The following is a 26,867-nucleotide window of genomic DNA, read 5'->3' as shown; positions in this document are numbered from 1 at the left end:
GAAGGTGTTCAATGAAGGCGCTTGAACAACCTCCGGTGGCAGGCTGTTCCAGACCTTGGGGGCTCGGACAGTAAAGAAATTCTTCCTTATGTCCAGCCTGAAACGATCTTGTAGTAGTTTGTGACCATTCATCCTCGTCATCCCTTGGGGCGCTCTGGTGAACAAACGTTCCCCTAGATACTGGTGGTCACCCCTGATAAACTTGTAGGTGGCCATCAGATCACCCCTGAGCCTGCACTTTTCCAGGCTAAAGAGCCCCAGGGCTCTCAGCCTGTCATCGTAGGGTCTGCTTCCCTGACCTCTGATCATGCGCGTGGCTCTTCTCTGGACTCTCTGGTTTTGTATGTTTATAGTTATGTAGCTGTGAGTTAATAGAGTTTAAGGTTGTGTCATTTGTACTGAAATATTAGTTTTATCTTGTGGGTCTGAGTATTTGTTTAAAATGGAGGTATAGAAGTGTATATGTTAGTATATGAATATTCAATGTTTATGTGAATTTAGATTTAAATGGAGTTCAATATTGTATTATATATTTTGTGTATCATTATATTTGTAAATCTATAATATGATAGAAGTTAAAGTGTGTGACTTTTAGTGAGGCCCAGCACGGATCCTCCACTGTAGTATTTATCTTTGATTCACCTGTTTTCCCTTAGTAATGTGAATATAGAGAGAGCAGGGTAATAATCTTACAGGATATGTAAATGTATATACATGTGTTTGTGTTTATATGCATATTTATCTCTTAATGCTTTGTAAATATTAATAAACTTGTATATAGTTAAGATATATAGTGTCCCGGTTTGGCTTTCCATAGGGGAAGGAAGGAAGCTGTGTGCAGCCAGCAGTTCCCCCCCCCCCCGCATACCTGCCCTGCCAACATCTCCCTTCAACTGGAGAAGCGGGTACACAACCAGACACACCCGGTTTACGCACGGACAGGCAGTAGCATAACTAGGAATAGGTGAGTGGGCATCAGTTTGGAGTACCAGTTGAGAGGGGGTATCAGAATGGCAGCCCCCACAGAGTCTATACAATAGCTGCAGCAGCTTGGCGCCTCCTTCCATCTGTCCCCACTCGCTGGCACTCAGCACCTCCATCCCTGCTCTCTTAGTTAGGCTTCTGCACCTTGGACTTATTCTTAGTGGCTGACCTCAGGCCTGTTGGATACTGAGGGTTCAAGAGCAGCCACTGGGAGCATCCCAGAGCAGACTCATGGGAAACTTCTGCATGTACCTGTGGAGTCAGGTGGGTGCTCTGCCCCATTCTCCCTGGGATAGGCTGCTGCTGCAGTGTGGACAAGCCAATAAGGGCCCAATCCAGTCAGCACATTCTGACTGGACATTCTGACTGCTCAGCACATTCTGAGCACACCTAACAACACTGACAGGATCAACCACCTCATAAAATGCTAGCCACTTTCTTCCAAAATGGTGGGCCCATGTTACCAACCTTTTAGATAATTCCCTAGTGGTCAGTGCACTCAACCAGGAAGTAAGAGACATGTGCTCAGTTCCCTCAGCCTAAAAGGGTTCAACCCCATATTTCCTAAGTGTTCTAACCACCATACTGTAGGCTCCTGGGGAGGAGAGTACACTCCACATCTCCTATTGAAACTGAGATACTGTGCAGAAAGGAAAACAAGATTCATGGGACCAGATAAGGCATTGGAAAGAGCCCAACTATGTATCCCAACATTAGGGTACTTATATAAGGAAAAGACTCAGTTCTGGCCTTTGCTTACTGGACTCCTCCTGTTTTTAATTCAGTGACTGATGTTAAGTGAAGAAAGAGTTTGGACTGTAGATTGATCCTATCTTCTAGGAATCTGTGTCTTTCACTGAATCAAGCCCTAAGCATAGAAAATGAGATAAGAGCACAAATACTTACCAGAATTCATTATCAAAAAGAAGTCTAAGCACACAGCTAAGAGTTCAAACCATTCCACAGCTTTATATAATACCTCCCACCCCACAAGTGGAAGAGTATGTAATTCTAGTAAAAAAATAAATTAAAAAAAATTCAGAAGCAACAAAATTTTTTTAAAAAATCCCAAATTCTTAATCAATTGCATATCCACCTTCTCTCTTCAGATGTGTTTGAAACTCCAGCAATATAATTGAAAGTCACTGTAAAATGAAGCCTGTAAACCTGAAATATACAATTTATAGTTTTTCATATCTATTATCTCCAAAGGCTGAGCTTCTAAACTGTGGAGAACAGAAATCCTCAAGAACATGGGAGATGATCCCAACTGTATCTGATTTGTCTTCTCCCTAATGAAAATTGTAAGTTGATTAGTGTCTGATAGACCGGATCTTTTCCCCAAAAATGTGAGAGACATTTACATGGAAATTAGATCATAAATTCAGCCTTAGGATCTGGTAGTTGCTGATAAAGTAAAGTTGGCATTTTCAGGCTTGTGTTGACCTAAAAATATCAGGGAAGGTAAGTATTCCTTCAGTGGGAACATTTGATTCCACATTGACAGTAGATTCTTAATACCCATGTCAGTCATGTAATTTGATTCTGTCTCTTGAGGTTTGGCCTAAAAGGACAGCTTCACCATTTCAAGCATAGATATTAATCCATCCTCTCTCATTGCATAATACAATGAGAGCCTACGTATGGTTCTGCTCAGTATCTTAGGCAACAGCCAGGCATTCCCCAGGAGAGCTGAATATCTTTGAGACAGATTGTTCCAGTAAAGCACTGACACGTGGTAACTACACTGCTACAAAGGGAACTCTGGAAGTGAGCTTAGCTTGGAGCTACCTAGCACTCATACTGCCTCTTTTCCTCCCCAGGAAGGTATAGAAGAATGAACTGAATTCATTCAAACCTTTTTCTTTGGAAAATGCCAATTCATTAAACTATTTTTCCCTAAGGAAGGCTAATTTTGACAGTTCTACAGGTCAAAAATTAAGATGTTTGCAAGTAGATGAAAGTAAAATGAGACATTTCAAAATTATTGAAAGAGCCCCTGAGTTTGACTTGCCCTCAGCCATTTGGCTGCAGGAGCAAACTAGGGAGGAGTCTTGCATTTCCATAAAGTGAGCATAAAGCCAATATCTTCCCATGGGCAACGGACATTACCTCTGCGGGTACTACCCCATGCCAGAAAAGCAGTTATTCCCAGTCCCTGGTAAAACCACCGTGGTCATCATGGTATTTCTGAATGCAGAAACATTTGTCAGGGAAGTCACACAAGTGAGAGCTACACACAGACTGAAGCCATTCCCCTCTCCTGTTGTGCATCAGGGAGCAGGTGCTGCAAGAACTCCTTAAAAGTAGCCAAGTAACCAATCAGCAGACTGAGGTTCAGCTGGCCCTGCTTAGAGGAGTTAACTGTTGCTGACCTAGATGCTTGACTGTAGCACAGAAGCCTTACAATGAGCAGTAACACAGGAGTGGAAACAGAGCAATGGACCAGGGGTGTAACAGGGCAGTTCTGCATCCTAAGTGGCAGTGGTATGTGGGACAGTGGCAGCAACCCAGCTGTCAGTGGTAGCAGTAGTGGCTCACCAGCAGCTGGTATTTTTGCTCCTCCCTAGTCACACCCCTTAGTTTTTTTCCCCCAGTCTTCCCCACCCTCCCCCTTAAGTACTGTTTCAGTGGATTGTTGGTCAGAAGTAGTACAGATGCCAGAGCAGCATAGCCAATCAGCAAATGCTTAAATTGAAGCCGCTAAGAGCAGAAGACAGCATGAAGGCTCTCACTATCCACCATAGTCATCTGTGATCACATAGTCTGGGGAGCCCCCTTGAAATGCAAACAGCTGTTCAAAATGTGGAATCCTCTGAGTTTAAATAATGAACAATAAGTGCGCTGTAACAAAGGAAGGGAGGCAACTACCTCACCAGCCTCTCAGGGATGAGGAAGATTACATTCAAGATGATTCCCCAGGTACTCTGGGGTAGGTTTTACTTATCGTTGATTCAGGTTTATTCAAGCTTTGTGTCTCCCTTTTCCTTTTAATGAAGTTGGATCTGGTTAAAACCTGGGACTCATTGCTTGTGAGGTGGGAAACAATGTGCATCATGGGAGCCTGGAAGATGTAATTTAATTTCCCCAGATTTTTGTTTGGAGGTATTATTTGGAATTTGTTAGTAGGAGCCCTTAGAATATGGATCTAGTGTTTTGTTTTTGCTTTTTTACTGACAGACAGCACCTAGCAAAACGTTTATATTACTCAAAGTATTTCAAAGTATTTCTTATTGGCCCTTTGTTTAAGACAAAGTAATGGGGTATTTCACTTGCAGCAGAGTTCTTATCCCCTCCATTCCTACCTTCTGAAGCCAGTGGGGCCATGAATCACAAAGCTACTGCTGTCAACTTCAGCCTCCCTGGCATAATAAGTCTAGCTAGGGACTGAAGAGACACACATAATCAAGCATTCTCAAGGTAAAATATTGATCAGTTTAAACTAGGGCTCTGAAACAGGAGTAGTCAATGAAATTTTTATATTCCTCTGTGTTCTTTGGTCACCCTGGCCAGTCTAACAGGAAAATCATTCTTCCAGAAACAGAAAAGTTGCTTGGAGAAAAGTGTTTTTTGAACTGGGCAATCCATATTTCTGCTTTCCCAAGACAGTAATCTAACCATCAAGCTAAAGCAGTGGTTTTCAACCTGTGGTCTGTAGAATGTCTAAGGGGTCCATGAAAGATGACTATGATCAATCAAAAGTATACCCACACTTACAATCAAAGCGGTCTGCACCTCCATTGAAAACTTTTTAGGGGTCTGCAAATGAAAAAAGGTTGAAAACCACTCAACTGGAAAAAAAAAAGGGTAGGGGAAGGGGAGCATATTCTCCTCTCCTGTTGAAACTGGGCCTTTCAGCAGCCAGGAATGCAAGAGACATGAGACCAGAAGGAGAACAAGCAAAAGTAAACTTTTAGGTATGCAAAATTTAGTAGCTAAATCTTAAGTCCCATTTTAGGTACATACATCCTTCTTCTGGATCTCTCTTATTTATAGATCTCTGTGTGCATCAGTTTCCCATGTGTAGAATGGGGAAAGCATCACCACTTTACATCCCAGTGTGCTAAAAGGATGAAAAAATCAAAGTTGGGAGATAGTTACTGTAAAATGAGAGACATAAGCATACCATAGAGCTGGATTTTCTTCTCCCTGGTATGAATGGCTCATAATCCTGTATCTCACCTGATATCAGAGAAGCCCAAATAGATTGACTCCAGCTTGCCTGAGGAGTTGCTTGATGAGAAGTGTTGTTAGTAGAGGGGAAGCCAGTAACAAATTCATGTAACTTCTGGTTACAAATGCAAACCAGCTTACATTTACATTATCCTAATTAGGCACAAGGTGTGAACTAGCCATTTCAGGTTCTGTGGAATTCTCTCTTGTGAACTATTATTCAAGGGAAATGTATTATGCATCCAGGCAGCCAAGTGTAAAAGGGAAAGAGCTGTTTGTTCTGGCATCTTATGTCTCTGATTGTGCCAAAGAAGCAGATGCTAGAAGTGGCCTCTGGAACTCCCTAGAGACTTCACATGTCTTCATATGATTAAGACTGTATCATTAGACAGACTAAGACCAACAAGACCATTTTTTACTCTAGGCCTTCTAAATACAGTAACTGACCCCATTGCAGGGTGTCACTCAGAGCACTGTGAAGCATCTGTCCTGGGGCTGACAGGAAAGCATACAAATATCATGAGCACAGTGAGAGCTTGGTTTCCTGTGGTTAGCAGAGATGTGCATATGTGTTTCATGGTAGAGGAGAAGTATTGCCTATCCTCTGTTTTTTCTATATGTATGTATGTATTTATTTATTTATTTTAAATACATTTTGGGTTCCTTGGGGTCCTTCTGTTTTTTTTTAAATATTTATGGGGCCCTTGAGTCATGTTTTTCTCTGAAACCATGAGGTTTAGAAAAGATATTAAGATACTCCTATATTCATATGTAGTTCAATTAAATGGATACTACACTGAAAAACAGGAAATCCTGGGCACATCTATACACTGAGGCCAGTACTATCTTATGATGCAGTTACTTACTCCACCAAAAAGCACATGTAGACTGTAACAGGGGCTGGCTGGGGAACAAAGGTGCTAAAGTGTGGAGGCTTCCTGCTGCGCAACTGTACACTTTAGCACACACATGCCGCAGCCAACCCCTCTGCCACCTGACACCACCACCTGGAGCCCAGGACTGACCCCCAGAGGTTGTTGGTAGCCCAGAGCTGTTCTGATCCAGCTCAAACTGCTGCTGTCTCAGATGCATGTGCAGATGCTGTGCCCAGGAGCAGTTGAGTCCAGTGCAAACAGCTCCAGAGTTTATCATAACGCATTCATTGCATATGTAGATGTGCCCCTGGGTATAAATTTCTCTACTGCCCTCCTTCAGTCATTCAACAATGGCTCAGCTTTGAAAGGGGAGTAGATTTGTGGCCCTTTGTGCATGAGGGGGTCTAGAAATTGAGTCTCTTGCTTTCTGGCTGAATGCCCCTAAATATCAGGTTATTGGCCCAGTCTTGGGGAAGTTCTCCTTCTCTGCAAGTCATGGATTCTACACTTGCCCAAGGATGCATATATACAACCACATATCTTCCCAGCCATTGTGCAGTCTACTTTGCATCTTCAATAGCATTGTGGATACCTGTGCCTCCATATTGCATATGGAATAGGATTGCAAACTATGCATTAACTGGCAGTTACACAACTGGGTGCACAAAATTATGTAAAAATCTGTCTTGTGTGTCCAGTATCCTCAATAATAAATCTCCTTTGGGTTCCTTAAGTCCAATACCTGGCTCTTCTCAACCATGAGAAACTATTTTCCCAGTCCTATAAGACAGCTAATAATAATACTCACCTTTTTTCAGGAATCCACCTCAAAGTGCGTGACAAAGGAGACCAGGACCTTTATGCCCATTCACAGCTGGGGAAAGTGAAGCACAGAGAAATTTAAGTAACTTTCTCAAAGTCATACATTTGCACTGTGGCAGAACCAGAAATAAATCTGTTTTCCTGATTCTCATCTGTGCTTGCTAGTCACTGGGACACATTACCCAGCTACTAACACCCTGAATTATATAAGTGATGAATCTGTATTCCTCTCTATCTCTTTCCTGACCTTATAGAACTTACAGATGGAAAAGCTCCCCCATCCAGAACATATTCTAATTCTTTGAAGACAGCATAGTTTTAAGTTAAATGAACCATTTACACACTGTAGCCTGGGGCTGGATTACTCTGATCTAGGCATTATGGGTGCCTATACATGTACTCCAACACGTTCTGATTTGAACATGTTAGAGCTGATTCAGGTCTGCTGGAGCTTTCTAATCAGAACGCTCCAGTGTGCTGCAGCATCTCATGTATTCAGCATCCCATGTTTCAAAATGGTGGTGGGAGCAATTTAAGTAAAGCAGGTCAAATGAAGTACATGTATAGGCACCCTATATCTACGCATCCTATTGTTGGCCATAAAACTGTCCAGCCATTTCTTCAGTCCAGTCAGAGTGTTTAATCCAATGACTACCTTCAACAGTTAACCCCACAGGCTAACTTTTTCAATAGACTCATCAATTAATCCAAAACCTCAGTAAGAGAGACCACTAAATAGTTATCAGTGCTGGCTCTGCATTTTAGGGTTGCTTAATCACTGAAGTGCTCAGTATCTGAGAAGCACTTTCATAAGAAATACTTTGTTCATCTTTGTATCAAGTTACAGTAATTTGTAATTAATCACTTGTCTTTCCCTGGCTTTCTGCCTGAGTCTAGACAGCTTCTTTGGAAATAAACCCCACGTTTCTCTGAATAGTACAAGTTGATTTTTGTGTGAACAGCATAAGTCAGGCTTCTTGATAAGTTATCTGGAATCTTCTCAAAGGGACCACATTGGACTGAGCATCAGGAACATAAAATACTGCAGAAAGTGTCACCCAAGAAAGAATTAGTATTCTGTTAAGGTGATTGAATAGGCACATAGGAAAAAAGGACTCCATTGCTATTTAGTCATTAGATAATGGTTCTGGGCTCCCAAATTTCATTTTTCTACTGCACCACATATTTCTTTTCTATCTCCCAGGACAGTTGAATTCTTGCCCATATAAGAACAGCAGAATTTTCTTCACTGGAACAGGTTGTGTAGATGCAGGAACATGATAACAAAGTGTCTGCCTCAAGCCTCATTGACCTACTGTAGGGGAAGGCAATTATTTCAGCTGTAGGGCCACTTACCAAGTTTTAGCAAGCTGTCGAGGGCTGCACAGGTAGCCTCACCCTTGACAGGTGCCCTGCCCTCTGGTCACCATCTTGGGACCAGAAGTCTCATCCATTAACCCCTGACCTTTGCCACCAGAAGTCCCTCCCCTTGTCCCCAAAAATACTCCTTTTGGCCAAGAGGTTTGCAATCTCAGAACCACAAAAATACCAAACTATAGTCTAAAAATCAAACATCTACTACAACATTCATTAATTTGATTTCAAAAAATATTTTTGTCCTGATTTACTTGTGTTTGCATACTGTACATAGAGGTGATTGTATAACGGCATACTGTACATAGAGGTGATTGTATAATGGCTTAAAATGAAGTTTTACTCTGGTCTATTGTGGGGGGAGTGTGGGGGATATGGGTGGCTGGATATAGGTTTGTGGGAGGCTGTGGGTGTGTGGATATGCTTGTATGTGGGGTGTGGAGGAGGGTGTGTGGAGGACTTGTCGGGGGATGGATAGGTGTGGGGGTGTGGGTGTGTATGGAGTTTAGGGGGTGTGGGTGTGTGTGTATGTGAGATGGTGGTGCAGGTGGGTGTGAATATGTGGGGTTTGGGTGGGTATGGAGTTTATAGGGGGCTGTGAGTGTGTGGGGGGAGGGTGGCTGGGGAGGATTGTGGCATGTGTGGAGGGGGTGTATGAGCTGGTGTGGGTTCCCACAGCCCCTGCCAGCACGGCAGCAGCAGGCCATGAGGCCTCATGGTGCTAAGGACTAGTAGCAGGTGGAGCCCCTGCCAGCCCTCCTGCCAGCCAGGCCTCAGTGCTCCTACTTCCCCTGGCGTCTGGGGCACTGGTGCAAGCCCTGCACTCCCACTTGCTGCCACTTCTACCCCCCACCCATCTGCCACCACTGCCCTTTTCCTCCTGCTTCCCTACCTTGCCATTCACCACCACTTCCCTGCCCCCCCTCCCACCCCCACCCTCTGCTTCAGCGCCATGCAGTTCCTGGCTGCACGAGAGGGAATGCAGAACACAGCAGGAGCTGGCCCAGCCAGCACCTCACAGAGCCAGCCAGGAATTGTGGGGGCTGGGCTGGGCCAGCTCCTACTGCATCCTGTGGTCCTGGCAATACAACTGGGAACTGTGTGGTGTTGGAGCAGCTGGCATGCAGATAGGGGGGTGGGGAGAAGCAGCAGCAGCAGGTGAGAGATTGGGGAAATGGCATTGGCAGTGGTGGCAGGCAGGGGGGAGTGGTAGTGGGTGGGAGGGGTGGCCTGCACCAGTGTCTTGGGGCCAGAGCCAGTGGGGGTCCAGGGCTAGGCAGCAGGAGCACTGGACCCAGGGTGGCAGGGGCTCTATGGAACTGGGCTGGCTTCCCCCTTTCCCTACTGGTGCAGCCTAGCCCAGATCCATAGAACCTATGCAAGCCCAGTCCCCACGCTCCTGCTGCCCTGCCCTGGGCCCCCGTTGGCCCTGGCCCCAGGGCACTGGCACAGGCCCTGTGTTCCCACCCGCTACCACTCCCTCCCCACCTACCACCACTGCCATAGCAATATCCCTGCTTTCCTGCTCACCACTGCCACTTACCCCCACCCTTCTGACTGCCTGCTAGCCACTCCAGCATCATGCAGTTCCCAGCCATATCACCAGGCCCACAGGAAGCAACAGAATCTGGTCCAGCTGGGGTAATCACCAGTGGTCCTTCTCTCCTCCCCTCCACCTCAGTACTTAGCTGCGTTCCACTCCCAGAGGGAGAGAGGCAGGGACAGACCCATGGTTGCCAAACCAGAAGACTGCTGGGCAAAGGCTTCTGATTGGGGCTGGGGGGATATGGGGCTGCGTGGGCCTTATTGCTGTGGCTGCTGGGTCCTGTTGCCTCTAGGTCCTACTGATGCTGGTGCCTTGTCATCTTTGACAGGCAGCCAGGGACAGATAATAATTAATTTTCTGAATTTTTTTAGGGGACCCATGGGCCAGATAGAATGACCTGGTGGGCCTGATCCAGCCTGTGGGTCATATTTTGCCCACCCATGAACTACTTCATCATCCATTTTTTTATCTCTTTTGTTTTAGTTTTTGTATAACCGTGCTGTTGTCAGGACCAGAAGCAAAAATGTATGGGGGGGGGGGGGGCTGGCATTTGAAGTTATTCTGAGATTTCTGAGAAGCATTCTTATTTGGATACAGAATTGCTGGTTTCAGAGACTGTAGTCTGAGTTCAGTGTCCAGTTTCCCCAGAGACAGGAGTACAGAAGTTCTGAACCTGAACTTCTCCATTGGGCTGAGAGCTGGACTTTGTCTATCTCATAGTTTTATAGTTGGTAGGGTTAGAAAGGACCTGAACAGATCATCAAGTCTGACCCCCTGCCATGGTAGGAAAGAGTACTGGGGTCAAATGACCCCAGCCAGGTGAAGTTGGTTCCAGGTCCTAGCCAACCTGACTGTGAAGTAGTGTTTCCTGATGTCCAGCCTGAACCTACTCTCAGTCAACTTATGGCTGTTATTCCTAGTTATTCCCAGTAGTGCTCGGGGGAACAGAGTCTCTCCCATTCCCCACTGGTCCCCCTTGGTAAGTTTATAGACAGCCACCAGATCCCCTCCGAGCCTTCTCTTGTGCAGGCTGACCAGGTTCAGGTCCCGTAGCCTCCCCTCCTAGGGCCTGCTCTGTTGCCCCCTGATCATGCGTGTGGCCCTCCTCTGGACCCTCTCAATGCTGTCCACATCCCTCCTGAAGTTCAGCGCCCAGAACTGGACACAGTACTCCAACTGCAGCCTGACCAATGTCACACAGAGGGGGAGGATCACCTCCTTGCACCTGCTCGTGATGCATCTGTGGATGCATGACAAGGTGCAGTTGGCCTTACTGACTGTGTCCTCACATGATGGCCCATGTTCATCCTGGCATCACTAATGACTCCAAGATCCTTTTCTGCCTCTGTGCTGACTAGAAGGGAGTTCCCCAGCCTGTAGGTATGCTGCTGGTTCTTCCTCCCCAGGTGTAGTACCTTGTACTTGTCAGTAATGAAACCCATCCTAGTCTCATCTGTAACCTGTTCAGATCTAGTTGTAGCCTGTCCCTCCCTTCTAATGTGCCCACTTCTCCCCACATCTTAGTGTCATCCACGAACTTGAACAATGTGCTTTTCACCCTCTCGTCCAAGTTGCTGCTGAACGTGTTGAACAGTGCGGGACCAAGCCCTGGGGGACCCCGCTGCCCACATCCCTTCAGGTCAAAAATCAACCGTCCACCACCACTCTCTGGGTGTGGCCCTCCAGCCAACTGGCAACTCATCTGACTGTGTAGGCATTCACTCCAGTCACCTAATTTTTTGATGAGAATGGGGTGGGAGACAGTGTTGAAGGCCTTCCTAAAGTCCAGAAAGTCTATGTCCACCACAACACCTGCATCCAAGGATTTTGTGACCTGGTCATGGAAGGCAACCAGGTTGGTCTGACAGGACCTGCCTCTAATGAACCCATGTTGGTTGCCCCTAAGCGTAATCTCCCCTCGTGGTTCAGGAATGTTGACTCTGGCAATAGTCTTCAGAGGATGATCTTATCAATTATGTTTTCAAATTATATATGAGTCCTTTAGGTAGCATCAGAAAAGAGGGAAATAATTTTTAGTCAAAATCCTTAAAACTCTTCTTTAAAATTCATATTTGATGACACCTGTTTAGCACAAAAACTAGGGACAAAAAAGTGTATGTGAATTATGCAAGACTACTGTTGGAGCTGGCCATAAATTCACTTGTTAAATTGGCTAAACAAAGTATTATCAGCAAACAACAATTTCTTGAACCTAAAAAATATCATCTGAAATATTTCAGGTTTTCCAAGTTTGCTGAACCTATGAAAGGGTTCCCTTCACTGAAATTGACAGGAAAGGCAAGTCCACTGAGCAGTGGCAAGATCAAGGGAGATTATTTCATTTAGGAAACATCACATGTCTGTGTTTTCTAAACGAATTTTTCTCCAACTTTCCAGTTTCCTGGTAATTTAAGAAAATAAAATTTCCATGAACCAGAAAGCCTGGTCTCTGGTCAGTTCTCATTACCTCACTTTCAAGCAAGAGCCGAGAAATCTTGCATGCCAGATTGTTCAGCCACCAGGAAGGCAAGATCTAGTATTATTAAATTCTCCTGTGTCTTCTTACAGCATAAAGAAAAAAAAAAAAGATGCAAGCTCATTTTTAACCTTTGCAAAGGAAAACAAAAGACACATGGAGTATGGGCAGCAAAAGATCTTGTTCTCTCTTTGTGTCCTAAAAAGCTCTGCCTAGAGCTGGTCAAAAAGTTTCTGTCAAAATGGGTTTTTCACTAAATATAAATTTTCAAGGAAAAAAGTCTGTTGTTTTTTTGTTTGTCCATCTGTTTTGTTTTTTCTCTACCTAGATCATTAGCCAGAGTAATTCAAGTCAGATGTCACATATGTTTTTCAGTTTTGTTTCTTCTCAGTTTAACAACTGCATTAATTGGTGCATGAAGCTATTGCTGACTTGTTCAAAGTCACTCTGTAACAGACAGAATGGCAACAAAAGTTTCTTTAGCACAAAGGTTTCTTTAGTGTACTTTTCCTCTGATACCTGCCCTAAAAAATTAGCATACAGTATGATTGATGATACACAATCACCTGCTGCTACAGCTGTCACTATTCATGTTCCAAACCTAGATAAGGGGAACTCTATATTACTTAAAACCTGTTTGCAGGGTTTTGGTTGGACTGCATAGGCCAAGTTCACCCCCTTTGAGGATCTAAATGAGTATTCCACTTGTACAGGAAGACATTGCAACGTAAACAAAGCTTTTAACATCATATCGCAACACTGAGCTGTATGGTCTCTATGACAACTGGATTATTATCCACCATGGTTTTCATCTGTGGCAGAGAGAAAAAGACTCCCACGCAGCAAGACTTAGGGGAAACGCTGGGGCAGCAAGCAGACAGACTGTCAGCGGTGGAAGAAGGGAAGGAAAGGGAACATCCAGCCCCAGTATGGGTATGCCTTGTAAACACATGCTGGTGCTGATTCATAAGGCAGAATGCAGATGCCAGTTCAAAGCCACCGTGGGACAACTTCTTGGGGAACCAGAAGTGTATTCCTGCATCACCCAGAATGGTTCAGGAAAGTAGAATGCCCCGGCAGGGGCAAGTGGTGGAAGCCTACAGTTGAAAGGCTGTTCACCAGGGCTGACTTGAAGGAATCAGTGTACTTATCAGAGCAGAGTCCATGGAAGCCATATGTTGGCAAGCTGAGCTGGATCAGCAATGAGCCTGAAAGACAAAAGGCATTGGCCAGGAATGAGAGAAGTGATACCACCCTGGAGGCTGATGTAGAGATGGAGGTTAATATGGTGTCCCAGGTCAATTTGTCGGGTCAAATGTTGCAGGCTATAATGAAAGTCTTGGAGGTTCAGCAGCTGCAAGCACTACAAAAACATGAGTGGCTTAGACGTAATTGGTCCTCCTCCAAGATGCGTAAAATGATGAGGGAAGACAATACAGAAAAGCGTATATTGAGTCTTTTGAAAGAAATTTGATACAAACTGTGTTGGATTGGGCCTTGTGAGCTGTCCAATTAGGCTCATTATTGATAGGAAAGGTTCAGACTGCTTATAGGGAAGAGGCATACAACTACAAAGTTAAGATGGTCATACTACACAAATTAGAAATGACACTTGAGCATTTTAGGCAGCTTTTTAGGGTTAGGAAAGAAAAGGAGGATAAGAATCCAAGGGTCTTAATGCAGCTATTAAAGGACCTTCTGGATAAGTGCCTCCTGCTAGTATTAGTAGAGAAGTACTAGTGGACCAAATATTATTAGAACAGTTCCTAAGAGACCTTGAGGAAGGGACGCAACTATGGGTTAGATGTCACTTGCTTCGGTCGGTAGAGGAAGCTCTTAGGATTGCAGAAGCTTTTCCAACCACTGAAATTGAACCTAGTAAGGAATGGGTGAATAGGAATGAGAGAGGCAAGTAGCACCAAGAGGATAAGCAGCATCAAGGGGCACTGAAATATCTTGGGAAGGGTATGATGTGCTATAGGTGTGGCCATCCAGGGCATGTGGCTCTAGAGTGTACACAAGGGGCTCACAACCAATGGAAACAGGCTGGGGGTACCCAGATAGGATGGGACAAATGTGGGGATGGTCATGTCATTGAAGAAATGGACTGTAGTTTCAGTTGGAGGTACAAGGTAACTGTATAGGACCGGCCAGTAGTCATGGCCTGGGTGGCAGGTAAGGCAGTTCAAGCCACCCTTGGCACAGGGTGTTCACAGGCATTACTCATGGCTGACTTGGTCCCTGATGATGCTATAGAATGGTGTAAACCAGTACAGGTGTGTTGTATCCATGGTGGTGTGGAGCAATACCAGAGGGGCTATGTTGATATAAAAGTAGCAACTAGAATAGGATTAATGAGAGGTAGATATACCCTGGAGCTCGATGGGAAAATGATAATTGGGAGAGACTGGCCACCCCTGTATAATGTCTTAGAGGAAGTAAAATAGGCTGAACTAGGGAGGAAAAGATGGCCCTGAGCGGAGGGGTGGATTGCAGAAGAGGAGGAGGCCACTTCCTCGGAGGATGCATCGTTTGTTAACCTGGGGTCTGGCACAATGGGACCCCGGTTCAAGATAGCACAGGACAAGGAAGGAGAATTCTCAGAGATGCAGGAGAATGAAGTGGCCAGCATAGAGGACCAAGTTGTGAGACCAGATTTGCATGTAAGTGACAATTACTTTGAAGTATGTAAAGGTTTATTGTACCATGTGAAGAATAAGTCAGGGGGGAATGAATGCATGCAACAATTACTGGTGCCACAGCCATTTAGGAGAATGGTGTGGGACATATCCCATTCCACACCCATAGGTGGGCATTTTGGGTGAGACAAAACATTGGCCAAGATTGGACAATGGTTCTTTTGGCCTGGTATGAGGGAAGAAATAACGCTCCAATGTGAGTCCTGCAGGGAATGCCAAAGGGTTGAGGAAAGGTGACCGCCTACGGCTCCCCTCCAAATCATGACTATTGTAGGTACACGGTTTGACCGGGTGGTGCTGGATATTGTAGGCCCACTGTCTAAAAGTAAAACAGAGCATCAATATATTCTTGTCCTGATTGACTATGTGACACAATATACAGAGGCAATTCCCCTCAGAGAAGCAACAGACCCCCAAATTGCAGAAAAATTGTTGAAGTGGATTTTGTTGGTTGGAGTGCCTAGAAAAATCATAAATGATCAAGGCACTAATTTCATGTTGGGAGTGTTAAAGGCAATATGTCAAGTATTAGGGATTAAACACCTAAGAACATAAATTTATCATCCAAAAACCAATGGTCTAGTAGAGCGTCTAAATGGCACAATAAAATGCATACTACAGCAATGTATTCAGAGAGATCCCAGGAAATGGAACCTACTGTTAACACCTCTGATGTTTGCGGTAAGAGACACCCCCAAAGCATCAACTCAGTTCTCACCATTTTAATTGATATTTTGCCATAAGCCTAGGAGCTTACTTCAGATTGTATGGGAGGATTGGGAATATTCAGGACATAAGGGGTTGGGGCTTGGCAGTATAGGCAAGACATGGTCCAACGGCTTAGATGGGTATGGCAGTTAGCATATGAGAACATGGAAGGAGCTCAGCAGTGCCAAAAGGCTAGTTATGTTCAAAAGGCACAGGAAAGAGAATTTCAAATAGGAGACAAAGTGTTAGTATTACTCCCTACCTCTGCTAATAAACTATTAACTAAGTGGCTAGGACTGTTTGAAATAACTAGAAAGGTGGGGCCCATAGATTATGACATACACCGTCCCAGGCATGTAAGGGAACATCAGATATACCATGTCAATGTATCAAAAGCATGGAGAGAGCTGGAGGGTTAGTTACTTAGCCCGGAGGAAGCATAGGATGAATTGGGGCCTGAAATTGGGGAAGGATTACAGAAGGAAGGAATTATAAGAGGAACTAGTTTAATGAAAGAACAATAAAATGAACTGGGGACTATTATTGCCAGGTTTAGGGATGTATTTAATGAGGCACCAGGGAAAGCTAAAGGTATTGTACATGAGATAAATACAGCAAAAGGCGGAATTGTGAGAGAAAGGTGGAGACCAGTGCCACATCATCTGCAGGGAAAGGTATATGAAGAAACACAGAAAATGCTGAAACAGAAAATTATAATACCTTCCCAAACCCCATGGCGTAGCCCCATGGTAATCATGTGGAAGACAGATAGGTCCTTTAGAATGTGTGTAGACTTTAGGAGAATAAATAAAATGCCACATTTTGATGCATTTCCAATTGTGCCCACTGGTCTCGAGGAGGCACTCTCATGCCACCTTGGAGTGTGCACCCGGGATTGGCCACTTCATTTGTTCCAGCGGTCTCAGAGAGGGCCTACGATCTCCCTGAGGGAAACCCAGAAACTTGCCTGCCATGAATTTGATCTTTCCTTCAGTGGTGGGGTCCCCTCCTGTGGTCCCTCTTGGATCAGTCGTACTTCCTGGCGGGTATTCGTGGGGCTCCACCTCCCCTACACCCCATCCATGCTCCAGCCACGAGGATGGCCACTTGATGGTCAGATGGATCGTCTTCGAGTGTCAAATCCCATTTTCTTCTTGTCGGCTGGGCTACAGATGACCTCTCCCAGCCCTATTTCTCTTTGGGACGTAAAGCCATCCCTGCTCTTCTGCTGGGTCTTTTGTTATGGCTTGGCTGTCTGCTGTGCTATCCTGGCCACTCCGAATCCCAGAGCACTGCCCATAGCTCTGACCTTCATCTTTGGGTCCCTCCAGGCAATCTCTGAAAGTAAAAGAAAAAGAAGAAATTAACAGAAAGGACAAGGGAGTAGGGCCATGGCCTGCCCCCACTCACTGGCCCAGTGTCTGTGGCTCCTGCAGTCTCTCAACACTGTCCTCACTCCTTCCCCTCACTGTGGACCCCTCCAATGGGTCTGTCCCTGGATCCCTTGATGGTCACTGGCAGTGCCCATGCCCAATGCAGGAAGCACTTTTGCTGCCTGCTCCCTGCAGTGCTTCCACCACGGTCTTCTTGCAGCCAGCTTTTATTTGGTCTGGGTGGCATTCTGAGATTAAGATCCACCCATGCTGCTTTTAACTGGAAATAAACACAGCTCACAAACTTCCCAGGTGCTCCATGCTGGTGTGGCTTGCCCATCTCTTCCTGGCCTGGAACAGGTAAGTTCATCCTGGCTTTTCTTGCAGGGGAGGACTGTCTCCATCCTGGGTGCCCCTGGGACACCAATGCCCCATGTTGAGGAACTGTTGGAACAGATAGGCCAACAAAATACATTTCTACTATAGATCTGTCAAAGGGATATTGGCAGATCCCTATGTCAGGGAGAGATCAGCACAAAGCAGCTTTTGGTATGCCATGGGGGTTGTTTGAGTTCACCAGAATGCCGTTTGGCTTACATGGTGCTGTGGCTTCATTTCAATGATTGATGGACCATATTTTAACACTGAATACCAGGTATGCAGTTGCATACATTGATGATATTGTTATTTATTCCCAATCATAGGCTGAACGTGTGCAGCATTTGGAGGCAGTGCTACAGGAGTTACGTAGCATTAGCATGATGGCAAACCCCCAAAAATGTGCATTGGGCATGCATTAAACCAAGTATCTGGGTTTGCAAATGCATTCTTTTATTGAGCTATCAAACTATTATCAAAGATTTATCCCCAGTTTTGTGGAAATGGAAGCACCGTTAACAGATTCCATAAGGGGTAGAGTGTGTGGTGTAATAAGTTGGACACCTAAAATGGAAGAGGCTTTTTACAACATTAAGAAGGCATTATGCAACGATGTTTTTATGGTAACCCTTGATTTTTCTAAACCTTTTATCCTGCAGACGGAAGCATCCTAAACGGCTGTTGGGGCAGTATTATACCAAGAAAAGGAGAGAGCCGAGAGACCAGTAGCATATGCAAGTAAAAAATTGAATGCGGCAGAATGAAGGTACAAAGAATGGCAAGACACTCTCTTCATTAAGTGGGCAGTGACATATTTTCATTATTATTTGATCGGGTGGGAATTTACCCTGCTGACAGACCACACCCCGCTACAATGGTTGCACAAGTCTAAAAGTGATAATGAAAATATAATGCGCTGGGTACTCTCCTTACAGTCTTTCAAATTCTCCATTAGTTACAGGCTAGGGTTATCCAACAAAGTCACTGATTTTTGGTCCCAATGCAGCGAAGTTGCAACAAATCTGAGAGATGAACAAAGTCGAGAAGATGACAAACCACACCATAGAGACGCAAACTCCTCGACACCACAAGGCAACTTAATTGGGAGGATATGTGGCAGAGAGAGAGAGACTGCCATGCAGCAGGAATTACAGGAAACACTGAGGCAGCAAGCAGTCTGGCTGCCAGCAGTGGAAGAAGGGAAGGAAAGGGAACATCGGGCCCCAGCAAGGGCACGCCTTGTAAACACATGCCGGCACCAATTCATGGGGCATAATGCAGATGCTAGTTAAAAGCCTTGATGGGAAAACTTCTCAGGGGAACCAGAAGTGAGTTCCCCGCATCACCTGGAATCATTCAGAAAAATAGAATGCCCCAGCAGGGGTGAGTGGTGGAAGCCTACAGTTGAAAGGCTGTTCACCAGGACTGACTTGGAGGAATCAGTGTACTTAGCAGAGCAGAGTCCATGGAAGCCAGATGTTGGCAAGCTGAGCTAGATCAGTGATGAGCCTGAAAGACAAGAAGAGAGAAGGGACTGGTAAAACTGTGAGTGAGAAGGCAGGTGACATGTTAAACGTGTGTTCCAGCTCAACATGCCATGAGTAGAGAAGTGATATATATGGGGGTCTGAGTCTAAGTAAGGATATTCATAGTAGGACCCTGAGCCGGGGCACCCTTGCCACTATTATTGTGACAATGATTCTCCAACTGAGGAGGGCAGGGCAAGGATTTACCAGACTCAACATTGCACCATCAGGTTGACCTAGGTGGGATGCAGGGAAGGCAGAGCCTCAGGTCCACGCAACAATATGTGGATCTATAAAATTGTCGCAGGAAGAGGAATCAAAACCATCCTTCCTAAAATTATTTCACATCAAGGACATGGTAGATGAAAACCCTCAGTGGCTTTAATAGTCTACATTACTGGCCAAGCCATCAGCTCACAAGGCAGCAGACAGTGTTAGCCAGGTAGAAAAATCAAAGAGTGGGACTAAGGACCGGCATGGCAAATTACACATCAATTTAATTTATAAGTAGTAGGTTTTTTACTTTTGTAGCACTGCATGTATGTATGGTGTTTTGCTGCTAGTCAGAACTAGAAATCCTACAATCATGTCTGCTAGCATGACTGGAATACCATTTCCTTAGGTGAGGAATACAAGGGATTGTTCTACGGGATTTGAATGCAAGGCCAGAACCTAAATTAAATAAAATGTGGATGTGGGCATGGGGCAAAAAGTATGAGATATAAGATCACAAAATGGAAACTGTTTGGAGTAGATCTACATACTGGTTCCAGGTACAATTATTACTGCTGCTACAAATCTGAACCAGTCACAGACAATGACAAAGTGAAGATCCTTTGGAAAGAGCACTGGAAAAAGATCAGATAAAGCACTGGAAGCCAAAAACCAGACCGCCTACTGATTCAAAAAACTACCCACAAAAATTTGCTATCAAGGACTTCCTTATCCCTTCCTTTTGGAACAAACATATTGCAGAGAAAGAAGATCTCCAAATATCAACCTGTACAAAAAAGTGTGTGGTAGATGTGCATCTCCTTACTTTAATTCATGGTGCTTAACAGAAAGCACCATGAGTTAAAGCATTCCTCCCCCCTCCTCCCCCTGATTCAACAGAAGTTCACTGTTTGGCTGGTTAGGGAGGGGGATTGAGGTCCACTTTGAAAGTGATCTAGGGGAGAAGCTGCCTGCCTGTAGCCCAGCCTCTGTCCCCTAGCCCTGCCCCCTCTCCAACCTTCCAGCTCCAGAGCTGTCTGCAGGAAGGGAGGGGGGGGTGAGGGATGGGGAGCACACTGTGGACTAGGGTTTGCCTATCCTGAACTGGAGGGAGGGTCTGGGGAGGCCACAAGGCAAGGGGGCTCCAATTCACAGCCCCCGCCCCCGCTTCCAGCTCAGGCAGGGTAAACCCTAGCCTGCATTGTGCTCCCCTTCCTTCATCCCCGCTCCCTTCCTGCAAACCACAGCAGAGATGGGGATGGCCTGTATCGGCCCAACCCTGATCATGCGTGGGGACTGAAAGAAGTTAGATGACAGTGCTCTGCTTTGGAACACCTTCATTGGATCCTTCATTACATAAGAGTTAATTTGTCATGTGACTGGTCACTTTCAAAGCACTCTGCAGCCATGCATTTCTGTCACAGCATAGCTGTAAAGCACTTTCACTATTTTACCACTACCTTCTTTACAGCAAACTGAAGATAAGGTTCTTTGGGTAAATCCAATAGTTTTTATTAAACCAACTCAAATAGTGGGGAAAATTCTTCTTAGCAAGCTTTTGGGCACAAGCGCCCTTCATCAGGCTGAGGAAGCATCACAGCTACAACCTACACCCCTTACAGCAAACTGACATCCATCAGCAACCATCTTAGTACTTTAGCATTCTCATAGTTATCTCAGTACCCCTTTGTCAAAGAAAAGCTATTTTACAGACTGGAGATGGAGCAGCTTCAACTACACTTTGGATTCCACAGATTTCTTGGGCCTCTATTATACTGTTGTCAGGCTTAGCATTGGAAGCAAGGCCTTAATGTTATTCATGTTAGACAATTGATTTAATCAAAGACTGTGGTAAAGTGGCCACATTATTTAAATCTATCTAATTGACCATAATGTGGTGTTAACTGCCCTGCAGGTTTCAGCACTGGTACTCCAGCATGGCTGCTACTTCTCAGAGAGTTCCCAAATGGTAGCGCTGCTTCTTTTTCCTGGGAAGGATGAGGCTTTCATGTTGTCACCCCTTCACATCAAAGATTTTCAGACAGGAAGCTGTGGCATCCCATGGTGCTGTGAGATCCTTTTAAGGGTGCTATTCAGTATTATCAATGTTAGATGTAAAAACACACACAATTCACAAGATAAACCCAGAGATTTCAGCTAGGAACCCATAGTGTCAAATAAATACATAGTGATCTGTTGTGGTATTTCTGAGCTCTTTGCAACAGAAGAATTGCTCTTTTACTTTTCTGTAGTCAAAAAAGTGAGTGGAAAGTAAGAACTGGCATTTTCTGATGGGTGGCCTGAGTCTAAAATGGTTGAAAGTCACAGCTCTAAGGTAATGGGAATGAGGGAACTAATGGAAATGGGGGATACTATCATTTCCCCCCTTCCATTTCTTGTTAAGAATTCACATCTGGCTCACAGGCCAAGTTTTGTTTATGTGAGGAGTTCATGCATCGGTCAGGTTTGCTGGTGAGGCCTACTCTGGCCAGCACTTTAGCAAAGCCTTTGTGTGAGCAGCATATATTGATCAGTGCCCCAGTGAGGCCTACACCAATGTGCTTTTAATACCCAGCCCTCAATCTGTGTCTTACCCAACTCATATCCTTCAGTCTCTCAGCTCTTTTCAGCAAGAGGTTACAAGCTATGTCTGCAATTACTGCTAGGTTAGAGGTCTTCCCTTGTTTGATGTCAGTAAAATTACAGACATATAAGGTTGCATATATCCCATACTTTCTGGCCTTGCTTTAGCAATATTTACAAAGCTGTTATATTATCAGGCTTGGAATTCACTGCCAAGTGAAAGTAAAGTCTTTCAGGTTGCGTTTAAAATTTCACCTCTTTGGATAATGTTATATCTCCTGTCTTGAGGCTGTATACCAGTACAGATTTAACCAATTACAAAGTCCCCTCATAGCCAGGTCCCTGCATGTTACCACATCCAGAAAAGATTTGACCTTAAAACATGGGCCAGAGGCAGCAACTTTATTACAGGATGTGCAAGACAAGGGTTTTTTTTCCAACTGAGCTGTACTCAGATGAGAGCAGCTCACTCTTTGTATATTTTACAAATATTTGATTGCTTTTTAAGGCGTTGTTATGCTTACTCCAAGCAGTTGCAGCATATTTTTATGAATGCCCTCCACCATATTTCCTATTGTTTATGGCCATTGAAGAGCAGACTGTTATGGGATGTTTGTACAGAGAAATAACATGTTCATCTGGTGCCCTAACTGGAAGTTATTATATTGTAACAATCAGTCTTGGGGCATACATTTAATGCATTTTATGGGATTTGCCATGCATAAACCAACAGAATGTTGGTCTATGCATTTGAGTTTCCACTGAAATTTTATAAAACCAGATTTTTTGCACCATTGGAATTTTTATATTGTGTTTGGGTTTTTGTTTTTTTGGGGGGCGTTGGGTTTTTTTTTTTGTTTTTGTTTGTTTTTGTTTGTTTGTTTTGGGTTTTTTTGCTTTGTATCCAACCTTGACCAAGTATTGCCCAGAATTTTGAGTGAAACCAAAAATTCAACACAAAGACAAGCCAAAACATCCAAGTTCTGTTGAAATCTCTATGCTTCATGTGATTTCTGCTTCAAACCACGTATTAGTCATGCAGCAAGGAAGCCTGATTCAGTAGTTAGGGTGCTAACAGAGGACTCTGGTGTTGGGGGTCAGTTCCCTGCAGAAGTTCTGACTGGCGTTCACTGAAGTTCATTCCAATTTCTCACAAAACTTGTCCTAAGGCGAACACGATTCTGAAATGCTACGGTTCCTTTCATCTGATATTGATATCTGATATTGATACAAGTTTCAGGTGCGTGAAGAATACCTGACAATTCAAATATGCCAATTTTAAGTACATTTATGATTCAGTTGCTCTAGTATCTGAATATTTGTAATGTAGTTTATGTAATGTAATGTAGTCCTTAAAATATCCTTATGATGGAGGAAAATGCTATTACCCACCAGCAAATTGCAGCACAGAGATTAAGGCCCCTGGCACATGTTCATTGAATGGTGTGATAGGATCTGTTCTCCTATAGGGACTGACAATCAGCTGGTTGCTGAAACCAACCCCAGGGCTGCACCAGAGTCTTCAGCCAGCTCCCAGAGCCCCATGTACTGGAATGTCAAAAGACCTCATGTGCTGCCTAGCTGCATACATGGGTTTTTAAGGTCCCAGTGTGCCAGGGCCCTGGAATGTGGGAGTGGCTCTCTAAACCTGGGATCCTCATGTACCAGGGATGTCATAAAGCTACCAGGGATATTCAAAACTAGTTTTTAAAAGTTCTGGCACATGGGCGCCCCAGGATCAGGAAACCACTCTCCATCCCAGGTTCCCTTTGGACAGGATGTATCAGGTCTCTTGCCGTGCAGCTTCCTGTTTTGAAGCATTTGCAATATCCCCCATTTTGAAGTGTGGGGGACCCTGATATGAGATGCTGTGGCACTTTAATTTGTACACGCCCAGAGTACATGTAAAAGTGCCCTTAGTTAGTGAACTATCCTTTCTATTAAAGAGGTTGTTGATCTAAGTTGCCTATGCATTTGACCTAAGGTGCTCATGCATTTGAAATCAGCTGTCTTTACCACACACATATCTGAGGGCAGACGCAGTAAAAAGGACCATAGTTGACTTTTGGTTTGGGGAGTGGCACTTAAAGAAAAGTGAGATCTTGGTGTAGAATTTTTAAAGATGTTCTCAAGTGAGAGTTGCTCTGTTGATTAGTTTGTGCCTTGAAACCCAGGGAGATTACAAGGTAACAAATTACCTTGGTTCTTTGTGACATTGTTGCATTTGGTTTTTATGATTAAACTAGTTGCCTGTTTCTAGAGATGCTTTTATCCATATCATTCTTTGATAAAAGGTAAACATATGCACCAAAGGGACATTTTTTCACACCAGGACAAACAGGGAACTTTTAACATTGATCTTTCTCTTAGTTTTACTACAAATTCAGGATTTATACCAGGTTCCTCAAGGTTTATGGATGTTTGCAAATGATCCCAGACCTAGTACTCGGGCTGATTTGTCACTTTATGTCAGAAGTATAAGAAAACCTCTTTTGACTCCAAAATACTTGATTTTCAGTAAATGTAGCCCCTCAAATCTTGGATTTGTGAATCAATAGCAAAGAAAACATTTGCAATAGGAATGAATTCCCAAGGAGTTTGCACAACTTTCCTTAGAAAAGAAAGCTACTGCTACACAATATTTGAATTCAGAGCACAGCCTGGAATGTGTTCAGCATCAAGTGTTAGAGGGTAAGTGCAAGTTATTACCTAGTCTGGAACTCCAGAAGTGTGAGTCCAATCTCCATATGCAGCCCTATCAAGCTTTGTGCATGTTGTTTATTCTTTAACTTGACTTTGTGCAATTATTTATTCTTTCTGTACCTCATTCCCCAAGATGACAAATGCAGATTATATTCCTTGTTTTCATCTATCATTCATCTGTCATGTCTCTTTATAAATTATTTGAGGCAAGAAATGTGTTTTATTAATTGTATATGCAGCAATTAGCACTGGCAAGCTCTAATCTTCATTAAGGATTGTAGAGGTTACAATAATAAAATAATATCAATAAAAACTGGAACTTAATGTTAGGTGGAATTGCACCTAATGGTGGCTCATCTGCCTCTGGTGCAGCAGCCCCATTGGGTGGTGGGGAAGGGCCTTCCTCCCAGTCATTCCCCAATTCATCGGAGTCAGCTAGCTCTATGGCGATGGACCCGGCCCCCTCTTTTCCTCCCCACTCAGAGAGGGATTTGCCCCCTCCTGCTGGGAAGGGAAAGTCCCAGAAAAAAGGGGTCTTCTAAAAAGGCCTCATTATCCCTTTTCAAGACCTCCCCACAACTTCAAGTGAAGGGGATTTTAGTGACCAGGCCCCCCCCCCCCCCTCTGCCTGCCGCCTCAGCAACCCTTTCCCCCAACCCTGTCATGCTCAGGTGTGACCTGGGAGTAGGGGAGATTGGTGGGAGAGTCTGATGGCCCTCCTCCCACCTCTCAGCTCCTTGAGCCTGATAAGGTTGACATGGATGTTGGGTCTTCTGGGAGCTGCAAGAGGCTCCAGAAGCAAGAGTGCTCAGCCCAGGAGAGCAACCCCCCTCCCTGCCGCCCCCCCGCCAAACCACCCCAGATATCATGAATTTCATAGATTTCTGGAGTCAGAAGGGACCTGGTAGATCATCGGGTCCGACCCCCTGCTCCACTCAGGAAAGAGTGCTGGGGTTAGATAACCCCAGCAAGATGCCTGCCTAATCTCCTCTTGAACATCTCCAGGGTAGGGGAAAGCACCACCTCCCTTGGAAGGCCATTCCATATTTTGGCAACCTTTACCATAAAGAGTTTCTTCCTTATGTCCAATCTAAGTCTGTTCTCCTTCAGTTTGTGGACATTATTTCTGGAAATCCCAAGGGGCACCCTGGTAAACAGAGTGTCCCCTATTTCCTGCTGCCCCCTCCCCGCCCCCCGATGAATTTGTAGGCAGCCACAAGATTGCCTCAGCCTTCTCTTGTGAAGGATGAAGAGATTCAGATTCCTCAGTCTGTCTTCATAGGGTCTTACCTGCAGGCCCTTAACCATACAAGTAGCCTTTCTCTGTACCCTCTCAAGGTTATCCACATCCCTCTTGAAGTGCAGTGGCCAAAACTGGATGCAGTACTGCATCTGTGGCCTCACCAATGCCGCATAGAGGGGAATTATCACTTCCCTAGACCTGCTCATGATGCTCCTGCTGATGCAAGAAAGAGTGCGGTTAGCCTTGCTTATTACCTCATCGCACTAGTGAATCATGTTCATTTTGCCTCAACCAGGACTCCGAGATCTCTTTCCACTGTTGTGGTACTCAGAATGGTACCCCCAGTCTATAGGTGTGTTGGAAATTCTTTCTCCCCAGGTGCAACACCTTGCATTTATCCTTGTTGAATTGCATCCTAATGGAAGTGAATGAGCAGCTGATGACACAACAGGAGTTAATGCAGGGTCATTTGGTAGCTTTTCGGGCACCAAAAATGACACTGGAAGATGACCCTGAAGCCTTTTTGGAGAGTTTTGAAAGAGCTGCTATGGCAGAAGGATCAGAGCCATCAAAATGGGCTGCCAAGTTAGGGGTATTGCTAGTAGGCCAGGCACAGGTGGCATATAGTAACATGTCATGAATAGACACACAGAATTATGGGAAGGTTAAGGAAGAAATTGTGTACCATTTGGATATTACCCCAGAGAGAGAGAGACAAATGTTCAGGGTGCGGGAAAAAAAAGAGGAGAAAACCCTGAGTGCCCTGCTACAGAGGTTAGCAGTTTTATTGAATAGGTGGTTGAAGCTGGCAGTCATGTCCCTGGAGGAGGTGACTGACATAATCCTATTAGAACAGTTCCTTGCTGACCTAGAGGAAGGCACACAGAGGTGGCTAAGGTGTCATTGCCCCAAGACCTCTAGAGAGGCTCTGCAGTTAGCAGAGGATTTTAAGTGTGCACACATGGAAGGGCCCTGAGAAAAGATGGATAGGCCCAACAGTAGTATGAGTGGTAAGACTGGGGAATGTGATAGTAAGGGGCTTAACCGGCCAATAGTGATGGGAGTCACCTGCTTTAGATGTGGGAGGAAAGGGCACATGGCTAGAGATTGCCCAAATAATCCATGCCTATATAGTTCCAAATTTTATATGTGGCATGAAGGGAAAAATGAGTCAAATAGGGGAATGGGAAC

At 44.7% G+C, this 26,867-nt stretch overlaps 1 long non-coding RNA gene across 2 annotated transcripts in view; it reads right to left on the bottom strand.

Moving 5' to 3' along the window:
* Positions 1 to 16,704: 16,704 nt before the first annotated feature.
* The window catches only part of LOC132251135 (uncharacterized), a 36,905-nt gene continuing 26,742 nt past the window's right edge, over positions 16,705 to 26,867 (bottom strand). Inside the window, exons 4-5 of one of the 2 annotated variants that reach the window (XR_009462986.1) lie at positions 18,839 to 18,917; positions 16,705 to 17,474 (exon numbers count right to left, since the gene is read on the bottom strand). This is a non-coding gene — a long non-coding RNA (uncharacterized LOC132251135). The remainder of the gene's footprint in view (positions 17,475 to 18,838; positions 18,918 to 26,867) is intronic. The other variant, XR_009462987.1, reaches the window with a different exon arrangement.

The sequence above is a fragment of the Alligator mississippiensis genome, chromosome 6 (genome assembly GCF_030867095.1).
Source record: "Alligator mississippiensis isolate rAllMis1 chromosome 6, rAllMis1, whole genome shotgun sequence".
Taxonomy (NCBI): domain Eukaryota; kingdom Metazoa; phylum Chordata; order Crocodylia; family Alligatoridae; genus Alligator; species Alligator mississippiensis.
This window is presented reverse-complemented; position numbering and strand designations above follow the sequence as displayed.